The sequence below is a fragment of the Somniosus microcephalus genome, unplaced genomic scaffold (assembly GCF_052327205.1).
Source record: "Somniosus microcephalus isolate GS21.2 unplaced genomic scaffold, FLI_Smic_1.0 unresolved_chr1, whole genome shotgun sequence".
NCBI lineage: Eukaryota > Metazoa > Chordata > Chondrichthyes > Squaliformes > Somniosidae > Somniosus > Somniosus microcephalus.
This window is the reverse complement of record NW_028225179.1, coordinates 23,595,191-23,608,266: the sequence shown is the minus strand read 5'-3', so window position 1 is coordinate 23,608,266 and position 13,076 is coordinate 23,595,191. Positions and strand designations below refer to the sequence as shown.

The 13,076-nt window shown below is 43.5% G+C and overlaps 13 non-coding genes across 13 annotated transcripts; 7 read left to right on the top strand and 6 right to left on the bottom strand.

Moving 5' to 3' along the window:
- Positions 1 to 502: 502 nt before the first annotated feature.
- Positions 503 to 584, bottom strand: trnas-gcu (transfer RNA serine (anticodon GCU)). The gene has a single exon. It is a non-coding gene; the product is annotated as a tRNA-Ser (tRNA).
- Positions 585 to 2,690: 2,106 nt separating this feature from the next.
- trnap-ugg (transfer RNA proline (anticodon UGG)) lies at positions 2,691 to 2,778 on the top strand. The gene is given in 2 exon segments: positions 2,691 to 2,726; positions 2,743 to 2,778. It is a non-coding gene; the product is annotated as a tRNA-Pro (tRNA).
- A 912-nt stretch (positions 2,779 to 3,690) lies between these two features.
- trnas-gcu (transfer RNA serine (anticodon GCU)) lies at positions 3,691 to 3,772 on the bottom strand. The gene has a single exon. It is a non-coding gene; the product is annotated as a tRNA-Ser (tRNA).
- Positions 3,773 to 4,281: 509 nt separating this feature from the next.
- Positions 4,282 to 4,369, top strand: trnap-ugg (transfer RNA proline (anticodon UGG)). Its single transcript is given in 2 exon segments — positions 4,282 to 4,317; positions 4,334 to 4,369. It is a non-coding gene; the product is annotated as a tRNA-Pro (tRNA).
- A 1,512-nt stretch (positions 4,370 to 5,881) lies between these two features.
- trnap-ugg (transfer RNA proline (anticodon UGG)) lies at positions 5,882 to 5,969 on the top strand. Its single transcript is given in 2 exon segments — positions 5,882 to 5,917; positions 5,934 to 5,969. It is a non-coding gene; the product is annotated as a tRNA-Pro (tRNA).
- A 921-nt stretch (positions 5,970 to 6,890) lies between these two features.
- On the bottom strand, positions 6,891 to 6,972 carry trnas-gcu (transfer RNA serine (anticodon GCU)). The gene has a single exon. It is a non-coding gene; the product is annotated as a tRNA-Ser (tRNA).
- A 509-nt stretch (positions 6,973 to 7,481) lies between these two features.
- On the top strand, positions 7,482 to 7,569 carry trnap-ugg (transfer RNA proline (anticodon UGG)). Its single transcript is given in 2 exon segments — positions 7,482 to 7,517; positions 7,534 to 7,569. It is a non-coding gene; the product is annotated as a tRNA-Pro (tRNA).
- A 921-nt stretch (positions 7,570 to 8,490) lies between these two features.
- Positions 8,491 to 8,572, bottom strand: trnas-gcu (transfer RNA serine (anticodon GCU)). The gene has a single exon. It is a non-coding gene; the product is annotated as a tRNA-Ser (tRNA).
- Positions 8,573 to 9,081: 509 nt separating this feature from the next.
- Positions 9,082 to 9,169, top strand: trnap-ugg (transfer RNA proline (anticodon UGG)). Its single transcript is given in 2 exon segments — positions 9,082 to 9,117; positions 9,134 to 9,169. It is a non-coding gene; the product is annotated as a tRNA-Pro (tRNA).
- Positions 9,170 to 10,090: 921 nt separating this feature from the next.
- On the bottom strand, positions 10,091 to 10,172 carry trnas-gcu (transfer RNA serine (anticodon GCU)). The gene has a single exon. It is a non-coding gene; the product is annotated as a tRNA-Ser (tRNA).
- Positions 10,173 to 10,681: 509 nt separating this feature from the next.
- Positions 10,682 to 10,769, top strand: trnap-ugg (transfer RNA proline (anticodon UGG)). The gene is given in 2 exon segments: positions 10,682 to 10,717; positions 10,734 to 10,769. It is a non-coding gene; the product is annotated as a tRNA-Pro (tRNA).
- Positions 10,770 to 11,690: 921 nt separating this feature from the next.
- trnas-gcu (transfer RNA serine (anticodon GCU)) lies at positions 11,691 to 11,772 on the bottom strand. The gene has a single exon. It is a non-coding gene; the product is annotated as a tRNA-Ser (tRNA).
- A 509-nt stretch (positions 11,773 to 12,281) lies between these two features.
- Positions 12,282 to 12,369, top strand: trnap-ugg (transfer RNA proline (anticodon UGG)). The gene is given in 2 exon segments: positions 12,282 to 12,317; positions 12,334 to 12,369. It is a non-coding gene; the product is annotated as a tRNA-Pro (tRNA).
- Positions 12,370 to 13,076: the final 707 nt, after the last annotated feature.

Here is a 13,076-nt window from a genome sequence, read left to right as displayed (position 1 = left end):
GGCTGACACTCCAGGGCAGTACTGAGGTAGTGCTGCACTGTCGGCAGTGCCGTCCTTCTAGTAAGATGTTAAACTGGGGCTTCAGATCCCATGAGAGAATGCTGAAAAGAACGAGGATTTCTCGCGCATTATTTATCTCTCAACCAAAGACCCAAAAACAGAAAATCTCGTCTTTAAGTTTGATAAATATTTTTGAAATTCCAAAGGAGAAATTTATGTTCCTGTTCCCTAATCATTTGCCTCTGTTGCCGCTAGTCTTTTCATTCGGTGCGAATCTCAAAGGAAGGAAGAAGGGGTTCTCAATCTCCGATTCACGATCTCATCTCCACTTTCATTCAAGGTGGGTTGAGAAATTTCTTGGAATATTTTAATTTTAACAAGATATGAGCAATGCAGGGGCACAGACCAGCAACACCAGTGCAATTTTCACGAAATTGTATTTCAAGTAAGATTCAGTGAAATGCTTGGAAAGTGCATCAGCATCAAACGTGTAATACAGTAACGACGACGATGGGATTCGAACCCACGCGTGCAGAGCACAATGGATTAGCAGTCCATCGCCTTAACCTCTCGGCCACCTCGTCTCACCAATACACTGCTTTCAGATATTCAATTTCTTGCTTTTTACATCTAATTAGAACTACCCTGAAAGAAATTCAACTTCACCGCTTATCCTGCCCGTGCACACAGATCTACAATGTTGAAAATGTACAATCAGCTTAATGTAAGCAACAGGCCTTCCGTTACTTCAGATGAGGGACTGTCAAAAATGGCCGGTTTCACGCCAGATTCAGAATATAAAAAGTGTCGCCCAGATAATTAAAAGACCTTTGTAGGACTTGAACCTTCAATCTTCTGATAACTGAAGAATTTGCAACAGAAGTCAGATGCCTAATCCATTAGTCTATGCGGCCGCTGATGCCGCTGAATCTCTTTTAATGGGGCGAATTGTGAGCAGGTTCAAGGAAACTGCTCGAAAAAAGAAGTGGATTGAGGAAAAGATAAAAATATTTCAACTGTATTAACAGGTCCTCTGTGAGCTGGATTCGCACCAGCGCAGTGAAACTCAATGCAAACGGGAAATGACATCGGCGGCTCGTTGGTCTAGGGGTATGATTCTCGCTTTGGGCATTTCACGATTAAAATGCGAGAGGTCCCGGGTTGAAATCCCGGACGAGCCTTGGCACATTTTCTTAAACTCAACAACTCGGTCATCAAAGCTGAAATCGCTCTGCTTCGAAAAAAACGGCATGATCCGAGATTGTGAGCTCTGCCATTTCAAACAGACACAGAATGATCCGGGGCTGTGAGCACTCGCGGTTTAAACAGACCCAGAATGATCCGCGACCCCGCCCATTATAGACAGGCCTGATTTTCAAAGCTTATGAAATCTATGGCAACATAAATCGGGCTGTTTCTAAAACGATGCCCGGTTTAATCTTGGACACCAAGTTGAAAATTTACTCCATTATCATTTTTCCCATTATCTCCGTCATTTTACTCCAGCCAAATGAACTGAGTTTAGGTGTCAGCCGTGGCTCAGCGGCAGCATACTCAAGCCTCACTCCAGAGACTTGAGTGCATAATCCAGGCTGACACTCCAGGGCAGTACTGAGGTAATGCTGCACTGTCGGCAGTGCCATCCTTCTAGTAAGATGTTAAACTGGGGCTTCAGATCCCATGAGAGAATGCTGAAAAGAACGAGGATTTCTCGCGCATTATTTATCTCTCAACCAAAGACCCAAAAACAGAAAATCTCGTGTTTAAGTTTGATAAATATTTTTGAAATTCCAAAGGAGAAATTTATGTTCCTGTTCCCTAATCATTTCCCTCTGTTGCCGCTAGTCTTTTCATTCGGTGCCAATCTCAAAGGAAGGAAGAAGGAAGAGAGGGTTCTCAATCTCCGATTCACGATCTCATCTCCACTTTCATTCAAGGTGGGTTGAGAAATTTCTTGCAATATTTTAATTTTAACAAGATATGAGCAATGCAGGGGCACAGACCAGCAACACCAGTGCAATTTTCACGAAATTGTATTTCAAGTAAGATTCAGTGAAATGCTTGGAAAGTGCATCAGCATCAAACGTGTAATACAGTAATGATGCTGTGGGATTCGAACCCACGCGTGCAGAGCACGATGGATTAGCAGTCCATCGCCTTAACCTCTCGGCCACCTCGTCTCACCAATATACTGCTTTCAGATATTCCATTTCTTGCTTTTTACATCTAATTAGAACTACCCTGAAAGAAATTCAACTTCACCGCTTATCCTGCCCGTGCACACAGATCTACAATGTTGAAAATGTACGATCAGCTTAATGTAAGCAACTCGGCCTTCCGTTACTTCAGATGAGGGACTGTTAAAAATGGCCGGTTTCACGCCAGATTCAGAATATAAAAAGTGTCGCCCAGATAATTAAAAGACCTTTGTAGGACTTGAACCTTCAATCTTCTAATAACTGAAGAATTTGCAACAGAAGTCAGATGCCTAATCCATTAGTCTATGCGGCCGCTGATGCCGCTGAATCTCTTTTTATGGGGCGAATTGTGAGCAGGTTCAAGGAAACTGCTCGAATAAAGAAGTGGATTGAGGAAAAGATAAAAATATTTCAACTGTATTAACAGGTCCTCTGTGAGCTGGATTCGCACCAGCGCAGTGAAACTCAATGCAAATGGGAAATGACATCGGCGGCTCGTTGGTCTAGGGGTATGATTCTCGCTTTGGACATTTCACGATTAAAATGCGAGAGGTCCCGGGTTCAAATCCCGGACGAGCCCTGGCACATTTTCTTAAACTCAACAACTCGGTCATCAAAGCTGAAATCGCTCTGCTTCGAAAAAAACGGCATGATCCGAGATTGTGAGCTCTGCCATTTCAAACAGACACAGAATGATCCGGGGCTGTGAGCACTCGCGGTTTAAACAGAACCAGAATGATCCGCGACCCCGCCCATTATAGACAGGCCTGATTTTCAAAGCTTATGAAATCTATGGCAACATAAATCGGGCTGTTTCTAAAACGATGCCCGGTTTAATCTTGGACACCAAGTTGAAAGTTTACTCCATTATCATTTTTCCCATTATCTCCGTCATTTTAATCCAGCCAAATGAACTGAGTTTAGGTGTCAGCCGTGGCTCAGCGGCAGCATACTCAAGCCTCACTCCAGAGACTTGAGTGCATAGTCCAGGCTGACACTCCAGGGCAGTACTGAGGTAGTGCTGCACTGTCGGCAGTGCCGTCCTTCTAGTAAGATGTTAAACTGGGGCTTCAGATCCCATGAGAGAATGCTGAAAAGAACGAGGATTTCTCGCGCATTATTTATCTCTCAACCAAAGACCCAAAAACAGAAAATCTCGTCTTTAAGTTTGATAAATATTTTTGAAATTCCAAAGGAGAAATTTATGTTCCTGTTCCCTAATCATTTGCCTCTGTTGCCGCTAGTCTTTTCATTCGGTGCCAATCTCAAAGGAAGGAAGAAGGAAGAGAGGGTTCTCAATCTCCGATTCACGATCTCATCTCCACTTTCACTCAAGGTGGGTTGAGAAATTTCTTGCAATATTTTAATAAGATATGAGCAATGCAGGGGCACAGACCAGCAACACCAGTGCAATTTTCACGAAATTGTATTTCAAGTAAGTATCAGTGAAATGCTTGGAAAGTGCATCAGCATCAAACGTGTAATACAGTAACGACGAGGATGGGATTCGAACCCACGCGTGCAGAGCACAATGGATTAGCAGTCCATCGCCTTAACCTCTCGGCCACCTTGTCTCACCAATATACAGCTTTCAAATATTCCATTTCTTGCTTTTTACATCTAATTAGAACTACCCTGAAAGAAATTCAACTTCACCGCTTATCCTGCCCGTGCACACAGATCTACAATGTTGAAAATGTACAATCAGCTTAATGTAAGCAACAGGCCTTCCGTTACTTCAGATGAGGGACTGTCAAAAATGGCCGGTTTCACGCCAGATTCAGAATATATAAAGTGTCGCCCAGATAATTAAAAGACCTTTGTAGGACTTGAACCTTCAATCTTCTGATAACTGAAGAATTTGCAACAGAAGTCAGATGCCTAATCCATTAGTCTATGCGGCCGCTGATGCCGCTGAATCTCTTTTTATGGGGCGAATTGTGAGCAGGTTCAAGGAAACTGTTCGAAAAAAGAAGTGGATTGAGGAAAAGATAAAAATATTTCAACTGTATTAACAGGTCCTCTGTGAGCTGGATTCGCACCAGCGCAGTGAAACTCAATGCAAATGGGAAATCACATCGGCGGCTCGTTGGTCTAGGGGTATGATTCTCGCTTTGGGCATTTCACGATTAAAATGCGAGAGGTCCCGGGTTCAAATCCCGGACGAGCCCTGGCGCATTTTGTTAAACTCAACAACTCGGTCATCAAAGCTGAAATCGCTCTGCTTCTAAAAAAACGGCATGATCCGAGATTATGAGCTGTGCCATTTCAAACAGACACAGAATGATCCGGGGCTGTGAGCACTCGCGGTTTAAACAGACCCAGAATGATTCGCAACTGACCGCGACCCCGCCCATTTTCGACAGGCCTGATTTTCAAAGCTTATGAAATCTATGGCAACATAAATCGGGCTGTTTCTAAAACGATGCCCGGTTTAATCTTGGACACCAAGTTGAAAATTTACTCCATTATCATTTTTCCAATTATCTCCGTCATTTTACTCCAGCCAAATGAACTGAGTTTAGCTGTCAGCCGTGGCTCAGCGGCAGCATACTCAAGCCTCACTCCAGAGACTTGAGTGCATAATCCAGGCTGACACTCCAGGGCAGTACTGAGGGAGTGCTGCACTGTCGGCAGTGCCGTCCTTCTAGTAAGATGTTAAACTGGGGCTTCAGATCCCATGAGCGAATGCTGAAAAGAACGAGGATTTCTCGCGCATTATTTATCTCTCAACCAAAGACCCAAAAACAGAAAATCTCGTCTTTAAGTTTGATAAATATTTTTGAAATTCCAAAGGAGAAATTTATGTTCCTGTTCCCTAATCATTTGCCTCTGTTGCCGCTAGTCTTTTCATTCGGTGCCAATCTCAAAGGAAGGAAGAAGGGGTTCTCAATCTCCGATTCACGATCTCATCTCCACTTTCATTCAAGGTGGGTTGAGAAATTTCTTGGAATATTTTAATTTTAACAAGATATGAGCAATGCAGGGGCACAGACGAGCAACACCAGTGCAATTTTCACGAAATTGTATTTCAAGTAAGATTCAGTGAAATGCTTGGAAAGTGCATCAGCATCAAACGTGTAATACAGTAACGACGACGATGGGATTCGAACCCACGCGTGCAGAACACAATGGATTAGCAGTCCATCGCCTTAACCTCTCGGCCACCTCGTCTCACCAATACACTGCTTTCAGATATTCAATTTCTTGCTTTTTACATCTAATTAGAACTACCCTGAAAGAAATTCAACTTCACCGCTTATCCTGCCCGTGCACACAGATCTACAATGTTGAAAATGTACAATCAGCTTAATGTAAGCAACAGGCCTTCCGTTACTTCAGATGAGGGACTGTCAAAAATGGCCGGTTTCACGCCAGATTCAGAATATAAAAAGTGTCGCCCAGATAATTAAAAGACCTTTGTAGGACTTGAACCTTCAATCTTCTGATAACTGAAGAATTTGCAACAGAAGTCAGATGCCTAATCCATTAGTCTATGCGGCCGCTGATGCCGCTGAATCTCTTTTAATGGGGCGAATTGTGAGCAGGTTCAAGGAAACTGCTCGAAAAAAGAAGTGGATTGAGGAAAAGATAAAAATATTTCAACTGTATTAACAGGTCCTCTGTGAGCTGGATTCGCACCAGCGCAGTGAAACTCAATGCAAATGGGAAATGACATCGGCGGCTCGTTGGTCTAGGGGTATGATTCTCGCTTTGGGCATTTCACGATTAAAATGCGAGAGGTCCCGGGTTCAAATCCCGGACGAGCCCTGGCACATTTTGTTAAACTCAACAACTCGGTCATCAAAGCTGAAATCGCTCTGCTTCTAAAATAACGGCATGATCCGAGATTGTGAGCTCTGCCATTTCAAACAGACACAGAATGATCCGGGGCTGTGAGCACTCGCGGTTTAAACAGACCCAGAATGATTCGCAACTGACCGCGACCCCGCCCATTTTCGACAGGCCTGATTTTCAAAGCTTATGAAATATATGGCAACATAAATCGGGCTGTTTCTAAAACGATGCCCGGTTTAATCTTGGACACCAAGTTGAAAATTTACTCCATTATCATTTTTCCCATTATCTCCTTCATTTTACTCCAGCCAAATGAACTGAGTTTAGGTGTCAGCCGTGGCTCAGCGGCAGCATACTCAAGCCTCACTCCAGAGACTTGAGTGCATAATCCAGGCTGACACTCCAGGGCAGTACTGAGGTAGTGCTGCACTGTCGGCAGTGCCGTCCTTCTAGTAAGATGTTAAACTGGGGCTTCAGATCCCATGAGCGAATGCTGAAAAGAACGAGGATTTCTCGCGCATTATTTATCTCTCAACCAAAGACCCAAAAACAGAAAATCTCGTCTTTAAGTTTGATAAATATTTTTGAAATTCCAAAGGAGAAATTTATGTTCCTGTTCCCTAATCATTTGCCTCTGTTGCCGCTAGTCTTTTCATTCGGTGCCAATCTCAAAGGAAGGAAGAAGGGGTTCTCAATCTCCGATTCACGATCTCATCTCCACTTTCATTCAAGGTGGGTTGAGAAATTTCTTGGAATATTTTAATTTTAACAAGATATGAGCAATGCAGGGGCACAGACCAGCAACACCAGTGCAATTTTCACGAAATTGTATTTCAAGTAAGATTCAGTGAAATGCTTGGAAAGTGCATCAGCATCAAACGTGTAATACAGTAACGACGACGATGGGATTCGAACCCACGCGTGCAGAGCACAATGGATTAGCAGTCCATCGCCTTAACCTCTCGGCCACCTCGTCTCACCAATACACTGCTTTCAGATATTCCATTTCTTGCTTTTTACATCTAATTAGAACTACCCTGAAAGAAATTCAACTTCACCGCTTATCCTGCCCGTGCACACAGATCTACAATGTTGAAAATGTACAATCAGCTTAATGTAAGCAACAGGCCTTCCGTTACTTCAGATGAGGGACTGTCAAAAATGGCCGGTTTCACGCCAGATTCAGAATATATAAAGTGTCGCCTAGATAATTAAAAGACCTTTGTAGGACTTGAACCTTCAATCTTCTGATAACTGAAGAATTTGCAACAGAAGTCAGATGCCTAATCCATTAGTCTATGCGGCCGCTGATGCCGCTGAATCTCTTTTTATGGGGCGAATTGTGAGCAGGTTCAAGGAAACTGTTCGAAAAAAGAAGTGGATTGAGGAAAAGATAAAAATATTTCAACTGTATTAACAGGTCCTCTGTGAGCTGGATTCGCACCAGCGCAGTGAAACTCAATGCAAATGGGAACTCACATCGGCGGCTCGTTGGTCTAGGGGTATGATTCTCGCTTTGGGCATTTCACGATTAAAATGCGAGAGGTCCCGGGTTCAAATCCCGGACGAGCCCTGGCGCATTTTGTTAAACTCAACAACTCGGTCATCAAAGCTGAAATCGCTCTGCTTCTAAAAAAACGGCATGATCCGAGATTATGAGCTGTGCCATTTCAAACAGACACAGAATGATCCGGGGCTGTGAGCACTCGCGGTTTAAACAGACCCAGAATGATTCGCAACTGACCGCGACCCCGCCCATTTTCGACAGGCCTGATTTTCAAAGCTTATGAAATCTATGGCAACATAAATCGGGCTGTTTCTAAAACGATGCCCGGTTTAATCTTGGACACCAAGTTGAAAATTTACTCCATTATCATTTTTCCAATTATCTCCGTCATTTTACTCCAGCCAAATGAACTGAGTTTAGCTGTCAGCCGTGGCTCAGCGGCAGCATACTCAAGCCTCACTCCAGAGACTTGAGTGCATAATCCAGGCTGACACTCCAGGGCAGTACTGAGGGAGTGCTGCACTGTCGGCAGTGCCGTCCTTCTAGTAAGATGTTAAACTGGGGCTTCAGATCCCATGAGAGAATGCTGAAAAGAACGAGGATTTCTCGCGCATTATTTATCTCTCAACCAAAGACCCAAAAACAGAAAATCTCGTCTTTAAGTTTGATAAATATTTTTGAAATTCCAAAGGAGAAATTTATGTTCCTGTTCCCTAATCATTTGCCTCTGTTGCCGCTAGTCTTTTCATTCGGTGCCAATCTCAAAGGAAGGAAGAAGGGGTTCTCAATCTCCGATTCACGATCTCATCTCCACTTTCATTCAAGGTGGGTTGAGAAATTTCTTGGAATATTTTAATTTTAACAAGATATGAGCAATGCAGGGGCACAGACCAGCAACACCAGTGCAATTTTCACGAAATTGTATTTCAAGTAAGATTCAGTGAAATGCTTGGAAAGTGCATCAGCATCAAACGTGTAATACAGTAACGACGACGATGGGATTCGAACCCACGCGTGCAGAGCACAATGGATTAGCAGTCCATCGCCTTAACCTCTCGGCCACCTCGTCTCACCAATACACTGCTTTCAGATATTCCATTTCTTGCTTTTTACATCTAATTAGAACTACCCTGAAAGAAATTCAACTTCACCGCTTATCCTGCCCGTGCACACAGATCTACAATGTTGAAAATGTACAATCAGCTTAATGTAAGCAACAGGCCTTCCGTTACTTCAGATGAGGGACTGTCAAAAATGGCCGGTTTCACGCCAGATTCAGAATATATAAAGTGTCGCCTAGATAATTAAAAGACCTTTGTAGGACTTGAACCTTCAATCTTCTGATAACTGAAGAATTTGCAACAGAAGTCAGATGCCTAATCCATTAGTCTATGCGGCCGCTGATGCCGCTGAATCTCTTTTTATGGGGCGAATTGTGAGCAGGTTCAAGGAAACTGTTCGAAAAAAGAAGTGGATTGAGGAAAAGATAAAAATATTTCAACTGTATTAACAGGTCCTCTGTGAGCTGGATTCGCACCAGCGCAGTGAAACTCAATGCAAATGGGAAATCACATCGGCGGCTCGTTGGTCTAGGGGTATGATTCTCGCTTTGGGCATTTCACGATTAAAATGCGAGAGGTCCCGGGTTCAAATCCCGGACGAGCCCTGGCGCATTTTGTTAAACTCAACAACTCGGTCATCAAAGCTGAAATCGCTCTGCTTCTAAAAAAACGGCATGATCCGAGATTATGAGCTGTGCCATTTCAAACAGACACAGAATGATCCGGGGCTGTGAGCACTCGCGGTTTAAACAGACCCAGAATGATTCGCAACTGACCGCGACCCCGCCCATTTTCGACAGGCCTGATTTTCAAAGCTTATGAAATCTATGGCAACATAAATCGGGCTGTTTCTAAAACGATGCCCGGTTTAATCTTGGACACCAAGTTGAAAATTTACTCCATTATCATTTTTCCAATTATCTCCGTCATTTTACTCCAGCCAAATGAACTGAGTTTAGCTGTCAGCCGTGGCTCAGCGGCAGCATACTCAAGCCTCACTCCAGAGACTTGAGTGCATAATCCAGGCTGACACTCCAGGGCAGTACTGAGGGAGTGCTGCACTGTCGGCAGTGCCGTCCTTCTAGTAAGATGTTAAACTGGGGCTTCAGATCCCATGAGAGAATGCTGAAAAGAACGAGGATTTCTCGCGCATTATTTATCTCTCAACCAAAGACCCAAAAACAGAAAATCTCGTCTTTAAGTTTGATAAATATTTTTGAAATTCCAAAGGAGAAACTTATGTTCCTGTTCCCTAATCATTTGCCTCTGTTGCCGCTAGTCTTTTCATTCGGTGCCAATCTCAAAGGAAGGAAGAAGGGGTTCTCAATCTCCGATTCACGATCTCATCTCCACTTTCATTCAAGGTGGGTTGAGAAATTTCTTGGAATATTTTAATTTTAACAAGATATGAGCAATGCAGGGGCACAGACCAGCAACACCAGTGCAATTTTCACGAAATTGTATTTCAAGTAAGATTCAGTGAAATGCTTGGAAAGTGCATCAGCATCAAACGTGTAATACAGTAACGACGACGATGGGATTCGAACCCACGCGTGCAGAGCACAATGGATTAGCAGTCCATCGCCTTAACCTCTCGGCCACCTCGTCTCACCAATACACTGCTTTCAGATATTCCATTTCTTGCTTTTTACATCTAATTAGAACTACCCTGAAAGAAATTCAACTTCACCGCTTATCCTGCCCGTGCACACAGATCTACAATGTTGAAAATGTACAATCAGCTTAATGTAAGCAACAGGCCTTCCGTTACTTCAGATGAGGGACTGTCAAAAATGGCCGGTTTCACGCCAGATTCAGAATATAAAAAGTGTCGCCCAGATAATTAAAAGACCTTTGTAGGACTTGAACCTTCAATCTTCTGATAACTGAAGAATTTGCAACAGAAGTCAGATGCCTAATCCATTAGTCTATGCGGCCGCTGATGCCGCTGAATCTCTTTTAATGGGGCGAATTGTGAGCAGGTTCAAGGAAACTGCTCGAAAAAAGAAGTGGATTGAGGAAAAGATAAAAATATTTCAACTGTATTAACAGGTCCTCTGTGAGCTGGATTCGCACCAGCGCAGTGAAACTCAATGCAAATGGGAAATGACATCGGCGGCTCGTTGGTCTAGGGGTATGATTCTCGCTTTGGGCATTTCACGATTAAAATGCGAGAGGTCCCGGGTTCAAATCCCGGACGAGCCCTGGCACATTTTGTTAAACTCAACAACTCGGTCATCAAAGCTGAAATCGCTCTGCTTCTAAAATAACGGCATGATCCGAGATTGTGAGCTCTGCCATTTCAAACAGACACAGAATGATCCGGGGCTGTGAGCACTCGCGGTTTAAACAGACCCAGAATGATTCGCAACTGACCGCGACCCCGCCCATTTTCGACAGGCCTGATTTTCAAAGCTTATGAAATATATGGCAACATAAATCGGGCTGTTTCTAAAACGATGCCCGGTTTAATCTTGGACACCAAGTTGAAAATTTACTCCATTATCATTTTTCCCATTATCTCCTTCATTTTACTCCAGCCAAATGAACTGAGTTTAGGTGTCAGCCGTGGCTCAGCGGCAGCATACTCAAGCCTCACTCCAGAGACTTGAGTGCATAATCCAGGCTGACACTCCAGGGCAGTACTGAGGTAGTGCTGCACTGTCGGCAGTGCCGTCCTTCTAGTAAGATGTTAAACTGGGGCTTCAGATCCCATGAGCGAATGCTGAAAAGAACGAGGATTTCTCGCGCATTATTTATCTCTCAACCAAAGACCCAAAAACAGAAAATCTCGTCTTTAAGTTTGATAAATATTTTTGAAATTCCAAAGGAGAAATTTATGTTCCTGTTCCCTAATCATTTGCCTCTGTTGCCGCTAGTCTTTTCATTCGGTGCCAATCTCAAAGGAAGGAAGAAGGGGTTCTCAATCTTCGATTCACGATCTCATCTCCACTTTCATTCAAGGTGGGTTGAGAAATTTCTTGGAATATTTTAATTTTAACAAGATATGAGCAATGCAGGGGCACAGACCAGCAACACCAGTGCAATTTTCACGAAATTGTATTTCAAGTAAGATTCAGTGAAATGCTTGGAAAGTGCATCAGCATCAAACGTATAATACAGTAACGACGACGATGGGATTCGAACCCACGCGTGCAGAGCACAATGGATTAGCAGTCCATCGCCTTAACCTCTCGGCCACCTCGTCTCACCAATACACTGCTTTCAGATATTCCATTTCTTGCTTTTTACATCTAATTAGAACTATCCTGAAAGAAATTCAAATTCACCGCTTATCCTGCCCGTGCACACAGATCTACAATGTTGAAAATGTACAATCAGCTTAATGTAAGCAACAGGCCTTCCGTTACTTCAGATGAGGGACTGTCAAAAATGGCCGGTTTCACGCCAGATTCAGAATATATAAAGTGTCGCCTAGATAATTAAAAGACCTTTGTAGGACTTGAACCTTCAATCTTCTGATAACTGAAGAATTTGCAACAGAAGTCAGATGCCTAATCCATTAGTCTATGCGGCCGCTGATGCCGCTGAATCTCTTTTTATGGGGCGAATTGTGAGCAGGTTCAAGGAAACTGTTCGAAAAAAGAAGTGGATTGAGGAAAAGATAAAAATATTTCAACTGTATTAACAGGTCCTCTGTGAGCTGGATTCGCACCAGCGCAGTGAAACTCAATGCAAATGGGAAATCACATCGGCGGCTCGTTGGTCTAGGGGTATGATTCTCGCTTTGGGCATTTCACGATTAAAATGCGAGAGGTCCCGGGTTCAAATCCCGGACGAGCCCTGGCGCATTTTGTTAAACTCAACAACTCGGTCATCAAAGCTGAAATCGCTCTGCTTCTAAAAAAACGGCATGATCCGAGATTATGAGCTGTGCCATTTCAAACAGACACAGAATGATCCGGGGCTGTGAGCACTCGCGGTTTAAACAGACCCAGAATGATTCGCAACTGACCGCGACCCCGCCCATTTTCGACAGGCCTGATTTTCAAAGCTTATGAAATCTATGGCAACATAAATCGGGCTGTTTCTAAAACGATGCCCGGTTTAATCTTGGACACCAAGTTGAAAATTTACTCCATTATCATTTTTCCCATTATCTCCGTCATTTTACTCCAGCCAAATGAACTGAGTTTAGCTGTCAGCCGTGGCTCAGCGGCAGCATACTCAAGCCTCACTCCAGAGACTTGAGTGCATAATCCAGGCTGACACTCCAGGGCAGTACTGAGGGAGTGCTGCACTGTCGGCAGTGCCGTCCTTCTAGTAAGATGTTAAACTGGGGCTTCAGATCCCATGAGAGAATGCTGAAAAGAACGAGGATTTCTCGCGCATTATTTATCTCTCAACCAAAGACCCAAAAACAGAAAATCTCGTCTTTAAGTTTGATAAATATTTTTGAAATTCCAAAGGAGAAATTTATGTTCCTGTTCCCTAATCATTTGCCTCTGTTGCCGCTAGTCTTTTCATTCGGTGCCAATCTCAAAGGAAGGA